The 18,982-nt window shown below is 39.0% G+C and overlaps 1 protein-coding gene across 3 annotated transcripts in view; it reads left to right on the top strand.

The window, feature by feature from the left end:
- Nucleotides 1-18,982, top strand: part of DOCK10 (dedicator of cytokinesis 10) — a gene marked incomplete at its 3' end in the record, with an annotated part of 192,013 nt that overhangs the window by 74,631 nt on the left and 98,400 nt on the right.

An 18,982-nucleotide genomic window follows, 5' to 3' on the forward strand; every position in this document is an offset into this window, starting at 1 on the left:
ATATTTTATCAATTCATTTTGCTTTTATATCATAGTGCTTTCTGGATATACCCCCCAAAAAAAGGAAGGAAGGAAGGAAGGAAGGAAGGAAGGAAGGAAGGAAGCAAGGAAGAAAGAAAGAAAGAAAGAAAGAAAGAAAGAAAGAAAGAAAGAAAGAAAGATGTACATATATACACACATATGTATATCTGTATATATATACACATATGTATATCTGTATATATATATACAAACATATTTTTATATATTTTGTTTCTATTATTTTTATTTCAGAAAAATTATGTGTGTATATAGACATAGACATACACATACACATATACATGAACATACACGTACACATACACATGCATGCATGTGGGGGTAGCTAGGTGGTGCAATGGATAGAGTGAGAGGCCTGGAGTCAAGAAGACTCATCTTCCTGAGTTGAAATCTGACCTCAGACACTTACTAGCTTGTGTGACCCTGGGCAAGTTACTTAGCCTTATTTGCCTCAGTTTCCTCATATGTAAAGTGAGCTGGAAAAGGAAATAGCAAACCACTCTGATATATTTGCCAAGAAAACCTCAGACAGGGGCATAAATAGCCAGACGCAACTGAAAAACAACTGAGCAAACTACAAATATACACACATACATATATACTCACATACATATATAAACATATTATACATGTATCTATATACACATAGGTATGTATATACAAACACGTACATATGTGTATTTATAGATGTTTATATGTCTATAGATCTATAGATCTTTATATGTGTTCTTATATATCCCTTCTAATAAATAAAATCATTAATCAAAAATCATCTATTAAATTCTTACAATGTGCCAGGCACTGTGCCAAGCTCTGGAGCTGCAAACATAAATTTTAAAACTGCTCATGCTCTTAAGGAGTCTACATTTTATTAAGGGAGGTTTTATATACATATGTATATATCTGTGTATGTGCATATGTACATATACCGCATGTGTTTTATATGTATTTGTGTATGTATCATATATACACATATATATCCATAGATACACAGACGTAAAAGCTAGCAAAGTGATTTTGTTGAGAGAGCACTGGCTTCTGGGAGAATTATGAAAGGCTTCATGTCAAAAATTATACTTGAGCTGAACCTTGAAGGAAACCAGAGATTCCAAGAGCCAGAGGGGAGGGGAGAATGTGCTCCAGGCATAAGGAATGACCACTTCAAAGGTGTAGAGACTGGTAATGAAATATAGAGTATGAAGAACAGTAAAAAAAATTCATTTTGACTGGATGATAGAGCCCAAGAATTGTGATAATATATAATAAGACGGGAAGATAGGTTAAGGACAGTTTCTGAAGGGCATTAGATGCTAATAGAACAAAGAGGCCAAATACTACAGGGTACATAGCATTTCACAGTCATGCCCCCTACCCCTAATACTTCTGCGTCTTAGTTTCCTCGTTTGCACCATGATGAGCTCTGAAATCCCTTCCAGCTATAAATAATGAAAACAATAATAATAAGTGACTGTTATAAAGTGCTTTAAAGTTTACATAGCATTTTACAACTATTATCTTATTTGATCCTTACCATAACTGAGAAATAGATGCTGTTTGTTTTTCACTTGTTCAGTCATGTCCTACTCTTCATGACCTCATATGGTGTTTTCTTGGAAAAGATACTGGAGTGGTTTGCTGCTTCCTTCTCCAGTCGATTAGGCAAGCAGAAGTTAAGTGACTTACCCAGGGTCACATAGCTAGTGAGTGTCTGAGGATGGATTTGCACTCAGGTCTTCCTTACTCTAGTGCTCTATCCACTGCGCCACCTCACTACCTCCTGGTAAATGCTACTATTATCCCCATTTTACAGCTAAGGCAGACAAAGAGTAAGTGATTTGCTGAAGGATACACAGCTTTTAAGGGTCTGAGGCAGAATTTAAACTTAGATCTTTCAGGCTCCAGTTCTAGGTCTCTGCACTGTACCACCTACCTGCCTCTAATATATGGCCCATATGTCACATATGACCCAATATATGTCATGCATATAGCATGCAAACCCACAGAGATATTGAAAATTTAATCCTACCTGCTTTATTAGCTAGAAGGAATTTAAGTTGCCCAGGAAGGAAGGAAGAGTCTTTTGTTGGTAGAAAGAGAAGCATTAAAGGCAGTAATAATATTCTCATAGATTACACGTAAAAACAAAAACAAAAACCAGTCTCTCAGAAATCCCTGCTAGAAATCCAAGGGTGCAAGTGCTGTGCTGGAATATTTTAGGAGTACATGACTTCTATTTACCAGAACCTAACATCAACATGATTGAATCGTTAGTCAATAAAAATTTATTAAGCAGTTACTACATGCCAGTATCTATGCCAAGCACAGTGACAAAAATGCAGGTTTCCAAATCTCAGGGAGTTTACCTTCTGATTCTAGAGACAACATATACACATCTAAGAATGTGCAAAATGAACAGAGGGTGGCTGTGGGAGGGGCTGCCCTAGCACCTGAAGGGACCAGGGAAGAATTCATATAGAAAGTGGTGCTTGGGCTGAGTCCTGAAGGAAACCAAGAAATCCACTGAATTGGAGATGAAGAGGGAGTCCATTTCAGGCACAAAGAATAGCCAATTCAGAGCCAGAGAGGAAAACAGGGAATGGAGTATTGTGTGAAGCGTGTTTGCCTCTGTTGGTCCCTTAATCCAAGCATACATATACCTTAGGCCACTAAGACCACATTAGAAGTAGATGATGATGCCTGTTACCTCTATAACCTATAAAGGTTCCCTCATTCTAAACCTCTTCTTCTCCACTGGGTAGAATAATCAAAGCTACCCCACTGATTCTTGTGTTGTTACCACAACAACCCTCTATTCATTCATAACCCTTTTTCTCTTTCTCACCCACCTATTTTTGGGAGTCACAGTGACATCGACTGAGATCCACCTTTCTACCTTTTCCTGTGACCCCCAAGAGTCAGGCTGCCTTTGGTAAAAGAAAAAAAAAATAAAAAGATGTGGTTTGTAATATTATAAGGTCTCTGGAAGTTTGGAATGATAGGAGGTATGTGGTCACTTTAGTCATCACTCTCCAGAAGTGATCTTGGTCCTCTATATTCTCAGCTGATCATCTCAGAACTGTGTGCAGCTCCAGCCAGGGCTGTTTGCCCAGTGCAGAGCAAAGTTTTGCAGTCATCTCATGAGTGTAGGTCACCACTGAGAGCTCATTTGCCGGCTATTTTTGCATAAATTATCCTGGTTGGCTATCTAGATGCTCAGAAATTCCCCAGATAATTGCATCACCCTTTGTTTCCCTCTAGCTGGATAGATCTTCCCCCAGAGAGGCCAGCAACTAAGGCGTACTTCGACCAGAAAACAGCATTTGTGAGATGTCATGTATATAGCAGGCAAACCCACAGAGATATTGAAAATTTAATCCTACCTGCTTTATTAGCTAGAAGGAATTTAAGTTGCCCAGGAAGGAAGGAAGAGTCTTTTGTTGGTAGAAAAGGAAGCATTAAAGGCAGTAATAATATTCTGATAGATTGCAAGTAAAAAACAAAAACCAGTCTTTCAGAAATCCCTGCTAGAAATCCAAGGGTGCAAATGCTCTGCTGGAATATTTTAGGAATACAAGACTTCTATTTACCAGAACCTAATTGCAGTGAAGTGGTTTCTTTGGATAGGGCTATAATAAGGGTGATTTTTCTGATGCGCTGAGTTCTGACCAGGACTGACTTCCCCCTGGAGAGGTATTGTATTATGTCTCATGTCTCTCATTTATTCTTCTGAGATGCTATGGTACCATAAGGTTGGCATATGTATGAAAAGTGTCATAGAGTGAGCAAACTGGCTCTATCTGCCCAATGTTAGGTTGTTCCGGACAAAGCTAAGTGGCCTATGAATGGAAGCTCACTGGGTGGCTCCCTTTTCATTTCTTCAAAATTGCCAAAATTTCACTCTCTTTAGGGCTCTGGGAATAGTCCATTTGGTTAGTTTTTTTAATATTAAAAAACTGTTGAGAACAGAATCACTTCCTAGCATATAATTTACCCAAATAGAAGGGAGTATGTGAATATTTGTTTTAGGCAGTGGAAGATGGCTGGATTTGGATTCAGGGGACGTGGGTTGGAGTCACACCTCTCTCTTGATGCAGCTTCGGGAAAGTCATGTAGCCTTTCTAGGATTCAGTTTCCTCGTCTGTAAAATGAAGGAGTTAGACCAGGCCATAATATATAAATTTGGAGCTAGACAGGAACTCTGAGGTTACCCAGCCCTATAACCTTCTCCCCCATATTTTACATATGAAGAAACTGAGGTCCAGAGAGAGATGGATTATAAGGCCCCTTCTAACTCTTAATTAATACTCTTATGACCTCATGAAAATTAAGTTTGATTCCATGGTGTAGGATTTACATCTGATTGTATTGCTCTGGTACTCAGGATATATTGTTGATAGTTCGTAGATATCAAGTAATAATGAAGACATAGTAAATCTACCTGTACCCATTCACATTACAATGAATTCTTATTTCCCCAAAAATAACCATATTTTTCCATGAATTCCTTCCAAATCCACGTTGATGATGCCTTAGGAGAGTCCCAACTTAGGAATTCAGTCCTTGAATTCTGTAATACTGAACATTCCATCTGGGAATCATCCTTCCATTGGGTAGGACAGCTGTCCTAGGAGACATAGGTCCTAGGAGTATCACCCTCCCAGGGGGTTTCAGGCAAGAGCTTTCCCTGGTTTCAGCACCAAGTTGCTTATCTTGTCCACCCTCTGCTCTCTCCAATTATCAGCGGTCTCTTAATTGATGAATCTGCTCTCTCTTCTCAGTGCTCATCCTCTTTGAGCTCTCTGCAATATTTGACACTGTTGCTCACCTCCCCTTGGATATTCTCTCTTCTTGGTTTTTTGACACTGTCCTCTTTTCTATCTGACTTCTCCTTCTCAGTTTCCTTTCCTGTTTCTCCCCAAGGCTATGCCCCAGACCATCTTCTCTTTTCTCTCTGTATTAACTTTTCTATGCAGATGATTCCCAGATCTATATCCAGCCCATTTTCTCTTCTGAGCAACAGTCCCAGTCAATAGCATTTATTAAGTGCCTGCTATCTTCCAAGCTTTCTGCTAAGCACTGGGGATATGAGAGGCAAAAGACAGTCCCTGCCCTCAAGGAGCTCACAATGTAAAGGCCAATTGCCTTTTGGATATTTTGAATTGCATGTCCTGTAGGTATCTCAAACTTAACAAATCCAAAGCAGATTTTGTTATCTTCCCCCCCACCAACCTTCCTCTCTTCCAAACTTCCCTAATGCTGTCAAATCTCCCCCACCTTCAATCCTTTCTCCCACTCAGTAAATTTCAGTGCTTTCATAATGCCTTGAGGATAAATATAAAATCCTCTGCTTGGCATCCAAAGCTCTTCATAACCTGGTCCCTTATGACTTTTCTAGTCATTTTACACTTAATTCCTATATCCATATCTATATATCTATATACATACTCCACAATCCAGCTACACTGCCCTATTCACTGTCCTTACACACAATGTTTAAACTCCCACCTCTGGGCCTTTGCATTGGTGGTTCCTCATATCTGGAATGCTCCTCCTCCCTCACCTTCACTTCTTAATTTCCTTCAGAATCGGGCTTAAATCCCACCATCTTTAGGAGGCCTTCTCCAGTTCCCTGAGCTGCTAGTGCATTCCTCTCTGAGATTGCTCTCCATCACTGTATTATTTTATATATTTTTGTAGTATACACGTTTTTCCCCCGATAGAAGGTATACCTCCTGTGGATGAGGATTATTTCATTTTGGGCTTTGTAGCCCCAGAGCCTAGCATAGTGCCTGTCACATAGTAGGCTTTTCATGCTGCAGTGGAAAGAATGATGAACTTGGAGTCAAATGGTTCAAATCCTGGATTGACCACTTGTTACCTGTGCTACCCAGGACCTTGTATCAACCTTATTTACATGTTGCTTCCCCCGTTAAAATGTGAGATCCTTGAGAGGAGGTACCATTCATTACGTCTTCAATGCTTAACACAGTGCTGGCACATCAGAAGTGTTCAGTAGATGTTTGTTGACTGACTAACTACTTAGACTAGCAAGCCACGTTATTTACCTGATTGTCTGCTGAGCTGGATATTATCGCAAGGTTAAGTCCAAAAGGGGGTGGAATCATGGACGCTGAATTCAGATCTCTCGAGCGTTTAAAGCCTGGTATTTTTCTGGATAGTTCTTATTTCAAAATCTGGAATTCCTCCAGAATGCAATAATGCTGAACTTTAAAAGGAGAATTAATTAAGTGTTACAAAGCAATCCAGCAAAAGTAGGAGATAATTGCATTTTAAAGGAGATGCCAAATTTCCATGTGGAAAGGACAATAAAGAACCTAATGGAGGGAGGAGGTATTTTTCTATCATTGGCCACAAAAGGGACTATTTGGCTATAAGTCTGAAAAAAAAGTATTACTTAGCCATAGGTGAAAGATCCACAGCTCCATTTTATAGACATTGAACTGGAAAGTTTAATGCTTACTTTTCCACATGCACTCCAAGTTTGTTCTGGCAAGTAAAACCCGTTTAAACCTAGCTGCATGTGTTCTATGAACCTGTGTAGAGTATATTGAAGTATGGGCACAAGGCACATGTTAAATTCATGAAGAAGATGAAATAAATCTTTGTTGTTTCACTTTCAAACAGTTGTTGGTTCCTCTTAGCATAGCTCACTTAATGATATGAAACATTTAACTTTTTTTTTTTTTGGTGAGGTAGTCAGGGTTAAGAGACTTGTCCAGAGTCACAGAGCCTGTGACCTCAAGTGTGTGAGGCCAGATTCACCTCAGGTCCTCCAGACTCCATGACCCATGTTCTATCCACTGCATCACCTAGCACCCCAAGATGCATATTTCCTTGAGAGGAACCCACATTTAACATTAATTTTGACATTTCATCCCTTATTGGATGTTGGTTCCCATGCATAGATGATATATAAGATCATACTCTTTTGATAGTGTGAATTTTATTGCAAAGCATTATTGGACTTACACCCCTTTTAATCTCTTAGTCATAGAGCAAGGGTAACTGGGGGTGGAAGAGAAAGTAAAGCCTAAAGACCTAGGCAAATGACTACATGGCCCTACTAAGGAGATATTTGTATATAATAGTGGTCTTCTTTGCCCTGTACTTTTCAGCTGAAAGGCCTGACCATGTCCTCATAATCCCATTGTGGTAGACAAAAAATCAGTGAATCATCAAGTTAGAGCTAGAAAGGATCTTAGGGGCCACTGAGTCCAACCTTCTCATTTTAGAGATGAAAAAAATTGAGGCCAGAGGGCTTAAGTAACTTGCCCAGAGTCACAGAGCAGGTGAGACTCTGAGCTGGGATTTGAACCCAGGCCTTCTTGGCTCCCAATTCAATGCTATGCCTACTGATGCCATACTTCCAGTCATTCTGATGCCATATGATTAGCCAACTTTTATGTTAGTATGGAAAACTGAGAACTATTGTGAGATGCCACAAAAGTTACCAAAATCAGTTTTCTTACCACTCAACATGTTTAAAACAGAATTATTGCCTCTCAAAAAGCTTGAATTTCCCCAGTTTTTTAGAGGGTCCCTCTCTCCTTACAGTCACCCAAGTTTGCAACCTTAGAACTATCCTTGACTCTTCCTTCCCCTTTACCTTCTCCCTCCCTAATCAGATCAACTGCCAAGTCAAGTGGGAGATAGGGCAATGATATACGCAAATGATCACATATATAGGAATGGTCTAATGGAAGATTCAAGGTGAGGAGAGATCATTCTTTCAGGGTTTTTTTTTAATATTACTTTTGAAGTCCTATAGTACCCCCTACAGAGAGTATATGTTGAGAGAAAAGGCCTATATAGCTGTCCTGACTCTGTTGTAAATGAGCAGGGCCTTCAATTCCCAGCGGGACCATTTTTTTGTATACCTTTCTTACTATGAAGCTGCAATGTGTTTTGTTACGAGGAATCTGTCCGTGTCTGAGTCATTCTCACCTTGGAGGTGTTGTTGGCTTACAGAGTCCATATTACAGAATGACAGACTGGTAAGTTATCAGGTGAAACCTCTTACAGCCAGTTTGTTGATTAAAGCCAGACAGACTGGGTTGAATTTTAGACTTTCTAAAGAAAGGCAATGGGGCATAGTGCATAGAGAGTTAGCCTTTGAGTCATAAAGACCTGGATACAAGTCCTATTTAGCATTGTGACCATGAGCAATAAGTCTTTCACCTCTCTAAGCCCTCATGGAATTCCCTGAGCATGATGTCAGTCTTTATGGGTGGAGAGAGTTGCCATACTTGGATTCCTCTTCCATTCTTGCCTCACCAGCTGCTGGCTGGACATCTCCAAATGACTATCCCACAGGCATCTCAAACTCAACACGTCTGAAACAGAAGTAACTATTTCCCCTCAAAAAGCTTGAATTTCCTTAGTTTTTTGGAGGGTCCCTCTCTCCTTCCAGTCACCCAAGTTTGCAACCTTAGAGCCATCCTTAACTCTTCCTTCTTCTTTTCCTTCTTCCTCCCAAATCTAATCAGTTGCCAAGTTTAGTGGGAGGTAAGGTAATGATATATGCAAATGATTGTGTGTATAGGAATGGTCTAATAGGCTGAAAGATTCAAGGGGGAGAGAGGTCATTCTTTCAGTTGAGAGGTGGGGAGGGAAGAGAGAAGGTATCATGGCAGATGAATACATGACTTTGACCCTGAAAGCGGAGAAGGACTTCAATGGATAATAGTAACAACAGCAACAACCACCATAACACTAGTTGGCATCTATGTGGTGCTCTGAGGTTTACAAAGCACTGCACAAGTGTGATTCCATTTTATCTTCACAACAGCCCTGTCAGGTAGGTTATTATTGTATCCATGTTATAGATGAGCAAACAGATACAGGTACAGACTTGCTGAGGGTCACGGAACTAAAAATTATCTGAGTTCAAATTTGAATTCAGGTTTTCCTAACTCCAAGACGTTGCTATCCACCTATTCTAGTACCACTTGTTTGGGAGGGCAGGGAGTCTATTCCAGGCATTGGGAAAGGCCAAAGGCCATGTGCAAATGTACAGAAGCAGTAGAGGGCAGTAAGATATCAATGATCTGTCCATATGCATTGTAGCCAAATGAAAGTACCATGAGCTGTACCTAGCAAAGTAGGTTTGAGCCAGATTGTGGAGAGCAGGAAATTCTATTTTAAGGAGTTGGTATTTTATTCACTAGACAATGGGGAGTCACTAAAGGATTTGGAGCAAGGGAATTATATAATCACAATTAAGATTATTTTTATGTCAGCACAAAGGATGGATTAGAAAGGAGAGAAACTAGAGGCAGGAAAAACAATTATAATCATGCAGGCAGGAAGTACCTGAATTAGAATGATCTCACTAAGTGGAAAGTAGGAGACAAAAGCAAGACACATCTGAGATCAAATTCTCTCTACCTGGCTAGTGATTAAATGGTGGGGAATGGGAAAATAAGGGAAAGGAAGAGTTAAGCAGGATTCAGAATCTTTAAGCATTGGAGACTGGGAGAATAGTAGCATCATTGAGAGAAGCAAACAAGTTAGGAGAAAGGGCAGATTTGATAGATAGGCAGACAGGCAGACAGACAGACAGACTCATTTATATAGAGAGATTCATTTATGTAGAGTAATTCATTTATATAGAGTAACTCAAACCTATAGAAGAGGTTCTTATCCTATTTCATTATAGACAGGTAGGTAGCACAGTGGCTAGAGTGCTGGACCTGAAGTCAGGATGACCTGAGATCAAATCCCACCTCAGACGCCTACTAGCTCTATAACTTTGGGGAAATCATTTTTTGCCCCAGTTTCCTTAACTATAAGATGGGATAATAATAGCACCTACCTCCCAGGGCTGTTGTAAGGGTTAAACAAGTTCATATTTCTAAAGTACTTAGCATAGAATCTGGCACATAATAGGTGCTATAGAAATATTAGTTATTATTAATCAATTTTTGTCATGGACCCCTTTGGCAGCTTAGTAAAGCCTATGGAGACTTTCTTTAAAATAGTGTTTTTAAATGCATAAAACAAAATACATAGGATTACAAAGGAAACCAATTAGGTTGAAATAAAGATTTATTTTTTTCCATTCTAAGTTCATAGATCCCATAAAATCTATCCACGTTTTCCTAGGGTCTCTGTGCACTAGGTTAAGAAACCTAAATCCAGAGAGTTATGGCTACAAAACCCCTTTCCTCACAGCTACTATGTGAAGTACATGATACAAATAATATCATCTTGTTTTACAGAGGTATAAACCATGGTGACAAGTTGAGTGGCCAGATTTTTACTGCTCATGTCAGAGAAAGAATTTGAACCTAAACCTATGCCCTTTCCATCATACCCGGTGTTAGACCTATTGTTTTTGAGGTACAGATTATGTCATACAGCAAGTTCTTTGAAGTAGTGAACTAGAGCTAAAGGGAGAGGTCAAGGCTGGAGATACATCAAAATCACCAATCTAAATGAGTTGCAATAAATCAGGATGGTTCATAAATGGGCTACATCAGGTAAAAAAAATCACACAATTTTAAAAGAGAAGGGAGATTTTATGGGGAGTTGCAATAATTCAAGTCTTAATAACTAACATATATTCTGACATTTGACTATCATTGAAATATCTGACTAATTTTTTTCTAGATGCCATTATTATCTTGATTGCAGGTAATAGGTAAGATGGAAAACCACTCAGATATCTTAATCTGCCTAAATGCAAACTTCCCTACAGTTTGGTTATTTTTGATGATCTCAAAATAGAAAAAGATTATAATAAGCTATTAATAGAATGTTCCATTTCTAAATGCCCCCTTTTGAGAGCCAAAGGTTGCTTGCATGATGGCTTAGAATACAAATATAAATTATCATAATATCTTATATAAGTCATATGTAGGAAGATTATCTAAAATGTATGTAACAAATATGATAGACACATAGATAGATAGATGGATAGATAGATAGATAGATAGATAGATAGATAGATAGATAGATAGATAGATAGATATGGTTTGAATTAGTAGATATGGTCTTAACTCTGGTCCACTTTTGCAGAAAGTTGGAAGAGGGCCATGTCTGCAACACCAGGTGGGGAGTAGCAGGAAGAGCCAAGGACCATCAGAGGCTAGGTGATGACTCCTATCTCCTAGAGAGGTATTCAACAGATTGTACCACACTCAGATATCTCTAAATACAACATTTAGGGGCTCAAAAGGAAAGCAAATTCCTTAATTTCTCTTCAAGGAGAGGGTAGCTCTTAGCTTAAACTCACCAGTTTAGCCCCTCACCACCAAATGCTTGTTACACAAATAGCTAATAGCAAGTAAACTATTTATCCAAACAAAACAGAAAATAGAAATTAGAAAAGTTCTACAGATTAGAATATATTAACAAATATGCAAGAGTAAATAAAATTTCAGCTTAAACCAGGAGAAAGAACAGCCTCACCCAGGGAAGGTCTTTTCTTCATAATCTCCTGAGTTACAACTCCTTGAAGTCGAGGAAGGTGGGCCTGCTCTCATATTTGTCTGTGGTTCTAAAGGCTCCAGTCCATCTTTTGAAAGTCTCTTTCTCTCTCAGAAACCTCCTTAGAGATCTGTTTGTGTCTCTGAAGTCCCTCTCTGCAACAAATTGAAATAAGTCCCATTTGCAGGAGTCCTATCTCCCTCTGTATAAGCAGCACAGGGCTGACCCCTTGCAAAACCGCCCCAGGTTTCACACTTAACATTAGTGTAGCATTTTATAGGGATTACTTCCCCTGCCTCCCATATGGTGCCCCCTCCCACCTCCCCACAAAGTATTTCATTTGATTTCCACAATAAGCCTTTTAGGAAGGGAAGTAAGTGGGATTGTGATAATACCACTTATTGTGATAATTTGCAGGTTAAAAACACAGGCCCAGAAAGGTTAATTGACTTGTCCAAAGTCACTGAGCTAGTAAATGGTGGACCTAGCACTCGAATTCTGGTCTTCTGACTCCTGGTCCGGTGCTTGCCACCAGCTTTTCCTGCTGCCTTCATTCAATTATCTTGAAATGAAGCTGCAATTCATCAACTGTAGCTTCTTAAAAACCAATTTAAAATATTACTCTTGCTCCTGAAATCTTTTGTTATTAGCTATCTACATTGAAAGGCCAATGGCTTTCAGAGTATTTATTTTCTTTTGAATGAACTATAATGATGTTCATTTTCACATAGTTTTTTATCTCCTTGATAGTATTACATATAGGATTAGGCAGGTTAAACTAATCATTTCATGTTAGTTTTAGAAACAACTCAGCACTTGAGCATTCTCATCATAAAATTTGTTTCATTTGAAAATAACAAAAGCCAAATAAAATACGTATACTTTTTTTTTTTAGCAATTTTCAGCTTTGTTATTATTTCTACTGTAGTTGGAATTTTTCCTTTTATAATAACTGTCCTTTAAATAATTGTTCTTTAAAAGGGACTAGCCTTTGCTAATGTTATCTGCATAAACAGATCCTCTAGTCAATATATCTGTATGATTTATGAGTTTCCTAAGGTTTTGGAGGGTTTGTTTTGGTTTATTTTTTTCTTTTCTTTTTCTTCTAATTTTTTTTTTAATAATTAGCAGCTGCTAACAATCTAGTTATTCCAATTTAGGCAGAAAAAAATCAGACTATCTTCCAGTTTTAAAAATGGATAATTTCCTCCTTTAAATTCTCCTTTCCTTTGGCTTATATGCTACTGTGCTTTCCTAATTCTCCCCTAGCCTCGTTTTTTTTTTCTCTAAATAGCAAGGTGTCAAAGAAAATAAACTGAGGGAAATAAGAGTTATAAGAACCATCTTTTAGTCCTTTCTCTACCACTAGCTAATCATGTGACCTTGGACAAGTTGACTGAGCTCACATACACTGAATTTCTTCTCTTACAAATTGGGGATAATACCTCACCTTCCTGCCTCATAGCAATATTATGAAGATCAAATGAAATCTTTTGTGTTGGATAATAGAGATTAATATGAACAACATTCTAGATGTATAAAGGACTGTCCTCATAACATCCCCACAAGGTAAATTGCAGAAGTATTATTATCTGCATTTTAGAGATAAGTAAACTGTACTTTATTTTAACTGGCATACCTCATCTCTACCTGCTACCTCTGCATAAATGACTTCCATATCAGGTGAAACTTCCCCATTCTCCCTAGTCTCCTTGGTCCAAATACCTATGGCGTCTCCTTTTGCTTATCTTTTTACATGAAAGGATGGTTAACAATATAAGGAAGTAAATGAATTCTAAGAGGAATGGCATGAGGGCTGACACTGGAGTGAGAAAGATAGTGGGTCAAATCTTGCCTCAGGCACATACTGGCTGTGTGGTCACTGGCAAGTCATTAACCTTTTAGTACCCTTAGAAAGCTCAAGACAGTGATTCTTAAACTACCTTTGCTCACTTTAGTACAAGAAAACATTATGTTGTTGTTGTGTTTTTTTTCCTTCGTTTTCGAAGAGGACCATGGCATCAGGGAAATGATGGCATGACTTGCAGTTGACTTTGATTTGAGTGAGGGAGGCTGTGCAAGGTCACTAGCCTCACTTTCTCCTCCAGAGTCATCTGGATCCAGTGACCAGATATTCATCAGGATGACTGGAGGTTACCCAGGATGCAATGGAAGACCTTGGCCCTTTTAGGTTAAAGCCTTTTCATGTACTCACTTAGAATGAGGTAACACCCATTGGGTGAATAGGCCTTTTTAAGAAGCAAGTCAAGAGATGGCCCCTTTAATTAGAAAAAAAAGGGGAAAAAAATCAAGCTGGGAGGGGAAGACCCTCAGGGTTGCAGTTCCAAAGAGAAACAGTTACCATTGACATTCACTCTAAGCCAGGAGGGCCCAAAATACAGCCATTAAGTGGAGCTTGGGTAGGGACCTATTGTGGTCCAATCTATGAACTACAGAGTGAATTGGGTTTAAGGTTTTGCAAAAGAAGAGAGAGAGAGAGAGAGAGAGAGAGAGAGAGAGAGAGAGAGAGAGAGAGAGAAAGAGAGAGAGAGAGAGGAAGGAAGGAAGAAAGAAAGGAAGGAAGGAAGGAAGGAAGGAAGAAAAGAAGGAAGGAAGGAAGGAAGGAAGAAAGAGAAAGAAAACATAGCCCAATTGTGAAACTAGTGCTGGGGTACTAGTACTTCTCTTTGAGAACCTAAGATTCTAAATTACAAAAGAATTGAAGCTCTGCATCAAAGATAAAATTTTCAATACTGAAAATTTCCTGGCATGTAGCTGAGCCAGGATTTGACCTTGCTACCCTTCCAAAGGCAGTGTGGGATAATGGAAGAAACTCTGGATTAGGAGTTGGGAGATGTAGGTTCTAGTCTTTCTCCTAGAAATGGCCAATTTTACTGGAAAGAATATTGGATTTGTAATGAAAACACATGGGCTTGAATTCCAGCTTAGCCTTAAACCAGTTATTTAATTTTTCTAATCTTCAGTTTCCTTATCTGTCATCTCTGATCCTGATGCAATGACCTCAGTTTCTCAGGAATGAAGGATCTCAGTTTCTGCTGTATGACCCTAGGCAAGATCATGTTTTCTTTCTGGTTGTCCATTCCTGCATAGGATAGCTCCAAGCCAGGGAAGTTTATTGCCAGCTACACATTCACACACACACACACACACACACACACACACATCAGGGGAATAGCTCAGGAGAGTAGAGGGTGAAGGATAATGTCATTACCGTCTGCCCTTAGATTCTTTTGCCCCATGAGACCCAAAACATCTCACAGTGACAGATGAAAACAATGTATGTGCAGATTGACATTTAGGAATTAACTAGAAGTAAAGGGCAGTTTCTATTCTTTAAATCAGAGTCACTTAAGATAGAGATGTTGATCCTAGCAGGACAAATTGCAAATGCCTCCACTATCCTGGTTCCAAAAAGCTTGACTCTTGAAAGATAAGAATTCTGGACCTAATCAAATCCTTTCTCTATAGGGGGAGTTACTGAGGTAGTGTTTGTTTGTTTGTTTGTTTGCTATTCTGATAACTAGGTGTGCCTTCTTCTAGCCAAAAGAAAGAGAGCAAAGCCTAAACCTCCTCCAGTTGGGCAGGGGGTAGCTCCTCCGATAAGCTAAAGTTCTGACTCTGGTAGCAGAGGCAAGTTCCACAACTATTTGGGCAATGGAGACACCTAACAATAAGTATCACCATGAAGCTAGTAGGGTAACTAACTGCAGAGTGGGCAAATCTAGAAATGACCATGAGGACAGCTGGAGTAGAACCAGTGGAAGCAACAGAGACATTGGCAAACATCAAGAGCCTAACAGCATTTGAGGCACGAGTAATCCCTCCACAAATGTGGATACATGTTTATATGTGTTTCACCCATTATACCTATTCTTCTCATTGTAGATGTGTGTATTTAAGAGAGTGGGCCCAAATTGGGGGGTGGGGGAGCAGTTTGGAGGTGAAGGAGAGAATGTTTCAATTGCTACTTACCTCGCTTATTATGACATTATGTTAAATGTCTTCACTTTGAGCTTATTGTGTAATCTAGCTAATGAGTAAAAAGTGGACATTCAAGGCTATAGTTTTGAGTGAATATAGGCCCACAGAGAACCTTGAACGGGGACACATGTGACACCAGAGTGCCGGATGCACTACAAAACAAAAGGACTGGATAAGATGTTATTTATATAGCCATTTACCAACATCTCTCATTCAGACCAGCACATCTACTCAGTTTCCTCATATTAATAATGCCATTATTTTCTTGGTCTCTGAGTCTTGAAAACTAAAATTTAGCTGTGATTCTCTCCCCCACACACACACTTCACTTTCCATATCTATTCAATCACTAATTTCTTCCAGTTCCTTCTCTATAATGTCATTTGTATTAGTTCCTTTTTGTTTGTTTCCATAGCAACCACTCTGATTCAGGTTTTTTAGCACTTCATAGTTTAATACTGCAACTGCCACCTAATTGTCTCTCACTTCCCATCTCTTACCCTTTGAATATGATTATTGAGAAATATATTTGACAAATCACAGCCATACCATCATTTGTGTTAGAAAGGACTTCCTGGACATTGTTTCACAAAAACCTTACTTATCCAGTCTCTGTCTCTAACACAAATTCTGGCTCCTTTTGCCTATTAAGTTGAATCTCAACTCCCCAGTATAATTCAAGGTGCCATATAAAGTTCTCCTGCCCCACCCAGTCATTTTTCCAACCTCATGTTTTATCAGACAACAATACAGTCCCTCCTTCTAGACAATCTGGTCTAAAATCAGGATGTTTTCTCATCCTTAGAAGACCTTGTCACCTTTCTTCCAATCTATGACCTTTACTTCCTTCAAGACCTAGCCATTGGCATCTCAAATTCAACATGTCTAATATGAACTCATTATCTTTCTCCCCACACCCTCCCCTGTTCCAGGCTTTCCTATCATTAAGGTACTCCCATTCTCCCAGGCCCACAAAGTATCTGTCCTTTCCCCACTCCTTCCCTCCCTCTCCAACTTACTTTTTTCTGGCTTCCTTCAAGACTCAACTTAAATCACACCTTCTGCAAGAGACCTTTCCCCACTGTACCCAGGTACCAACACCTTCAACTCTCATTCCCATATTATTCTTTAAACACTTTTGTTTATAGTACATAGAATATGATTTTTTTGCACATGAACCTTTGAGAAAAGGTTGAAAGTACTGTGTGAGTCCACATCTACTCAAAACTATAGTTCATGAACCTCCACTGATATGTTTACTTGTAATAATCAACCAAAATGATTAGTTTGAACAATTAATTCCAAACAGAGACATTTAATGAGATAGCATAGTAAGAAAAGTATCGATTTTCTTATAAATGTGGTACAAACTGTCCCACAAATACATACATCATCAGTGGGAATGGCAAACATAAGTAGTAATCATTCATGGGGATCCAAAAATAAGGACTGTATGTGACCAAGGATTACATGTGTACATATAGGGAACCAATGTGGCTAGGAAGGAGCAAACCCATTCAGAATTCCTGGATCTGGGACCCACATTCAGAGGACACCAATGTAGGATATACATGCTGCCAAGGTACTTGTACACATTTAAGCCGCACAGGTCACCAATGTACCCACATGGAGGGGCAACTCCTGCCTCCAATACTACATGTGTTCTGGGCCTGCTTCCTGCTGGATACTGCATTGCCAGAGTGCACTGCTGGGTGTGGTAACTCCAGTACTCCCCCCATGGCTGTCATATCTTTCCTGTTTGTCATCTGTCTTTGCTGAGCTTTAGATGGAGTCTTCAGCTGAAGTGTTATCTTTTCCTCATGAGAAGAATGAGTCCTGGCCATCTCTCTTTTAGCTTAGGCTCTTTTAGAAAGGTAGGCCCTTCATATACCCAGTCATAAGGAAAAGTGGTTTTCTCTCCAAAAGGAGAAAGGGACTTTGTGGTAGGATGGGCTGCCCTTCAGCAAAGAGGAGAATTTAAGAAAAAAAAATTCTGATGTTCCTAATTGACTTAAATGTTCTGCTTAAACACTCTTTTTTTTTCTTTACTTTACTACATTGGAGCATAGCTAGAATACAACATTGACCTACCATATACTTCTCTGTTTCCTTTCATTTGAAAAATATGCAAAAGATTTTGGCTCAGCTTTAGATGGGAAAAAATTGTTGGCTTTTTCTAAAAGGCCTTCCCTTTTTAGTTTATGTAGCATGATACATAGAACCAAGAGTGGATTTGTGGAAACCCTTATAACCTGAAAGAAGAGAACTTAGTTATACAGACTGAGGACAGAGTGAGCTTGTTAACATATACCTTGTACAGGAGAATTCAATACCACTGCCCTTCTGAAGAAAGAGTCATGGAAATGAAATTGACCTGTGATTTTCCTTTTTTGTTATTAAAGGCTTCTGACTCTTAGTAAAATATTCATTATTCAGTCTTCATTGAGAACAAAGGCCTTCTGTTTCATGTTAAGTTTTTAAAAGTCTGTGGAAGAAATATTTGATATTTCTACCTGTGGATGAATGGACTAATTATATAAATATCTCCTATGTATATCAGGTGCATATATGTGTGTGTGTGTGTGTGTGTGTGTGTGTGTACAACGCGAACATTACATATATTTATATATGTACATGCATGTCTATGTGTATGTGTATATACATACATACACATACACATATACTTATTCCTGTACATATACATACACATATACATATACACCACACACAAAGAACAGGTTGAATGGGGCAGCTGGGTGGCACAATAGATAGAGCGCTAGATCTGGAGTTGGGAAGATTCATCTTCTTGAGTTCAAATCCAGCCTCAGACACTTACTAGCTGTGTGACCCTGGGCAAGTCACTTCACCTTGTTTGCCTCAGTTTCCTCATCTGTCAAGTGAGCTAGAGAAGGAAGTACCAAACTACTCCAGTATCTCTGCCAAGAAAACCCCAAATGGTGTCATGAAGAGTCAGACACAAATGAAATAACTGAACAACAACAAATAGGTTGATAGAGATTCAAAAAATTTTTTTTGGTTCAAGATCTATGGTCCCATTGCTATGGGTAATTCTCAGGGTCAAAACTGCTTCCACCAATGCATATCAGCAAGTTACTCATAGAAGTTATTATCTTAGAAAGTTGAATGGGTACTAAGATAACTTGCCAATGATGGCATCATTGGTGTGTGTGTGTGTGTGGGTGGGTGGGTGGAGGGGCTTCTTGACTCTCAAACCAACTCCTTCTCTCACTATACCATGGCCATGCTGCCTCTTTGACTCAGTATGAATTTGAGATACTCAAATTTAAAATATCATCACAATTGTATCAATGAGATACTTAGACATGTAATATATTGGAAAACGAAATGCCAAAGTTAATGCTGTGGGCTACTAGAAAGTACCTGATCAAGACTCAGAAAGGAAATGACTTACTCAAGGTCACACAGATATTATGGTAGCTGACAACAGCATCTTAAGATGTTGCTGACT

This window comes from Trichosurus vulpecula, chromosome 4 (assembly GCF_011100635.1).
Source record: "Trichosurus vulpecula isolate mTriVul1 chromosome 4, mTriVul1.pri, whole genome shotgun sequence".
Classification (NCBI taxonomy): domain Eukaryota; kingdom Metazoa; phylum Chordata; class Mammalia; order Diprotodontia; family Phalangeridae; genus Trichosurus; species Trichosurus vulpecula.